The following is a 563-nucleotide window of genomic DNA, read 5'->3' as shown; positions in this document are numbered from 1 at the left end:
CCCGGGGGCGAGCCCCTCCGTCTGCAGGGGTTTCGCGATGGTGTGGCCGTGCTGGGAGCAGGGGGACTCATATGTCCCCTCCTCTGTCCTGGAGCTCTTTCCATGAGTCTAGAGCACAACCCATGCCTTCCCCGCATGCAGCGACCATCCCGAGGCGCTGTGACGGTGTGTGCACCTTCTGCCAGAGCTTGTCGGGACCGACACCGTCCCAGCCTGCTGCAGCAGAGCCGCTTGCTGAACACTCTGTCTTCCATGGCTGTCCGCTGCAGCTGGCCGTCTTCTCAGTGAGCCCCATGGATCCCAAGACTTTGCAATAAAACCCGTGTGTGACAGGCAGCGGTGATAACCTTTGCTGTTTGAGGGGTTGTCCATTAACCAGACTAATAGCAAAAGCCACGGTGGTAGCGTGAGGTCTCAGGGGAGGAAGCAGTGGGGAGCGGGGCTGTTCTCAGGACAAGAAGCGAGGATGAGGAAGGACACGTACAAGGTAAATCTCTCTTAGTGGGGGGCTCTGAAATAGCCTCTGGTTGGGGGGGGGGCTTGGGTTCTTTGGGAGGAAAAGA

The sequence above is a fragment of the Pterocles gutturalis genome, unplaced genomic scaffold (genome assembly GCF_000699245.1).
Source record: "Pterocles gutturalis isolate BGI_N339 unplaced genomic scaffold, ASM69924v1 scaffold44494, whole genome shotgun sequence".
NCBI classification, from domain to species: domain Eukaryota; kingdom Metazoa; phylum Chordata; class Aves; order Pterocliformes; family Pteroclidae; genus Pterocles; species Pterocles gutturalis.
The sequence above is the reverse complement of the archived record's forward strand: the minus strand, read 5'-3'. Positions refer to the sequence as shown.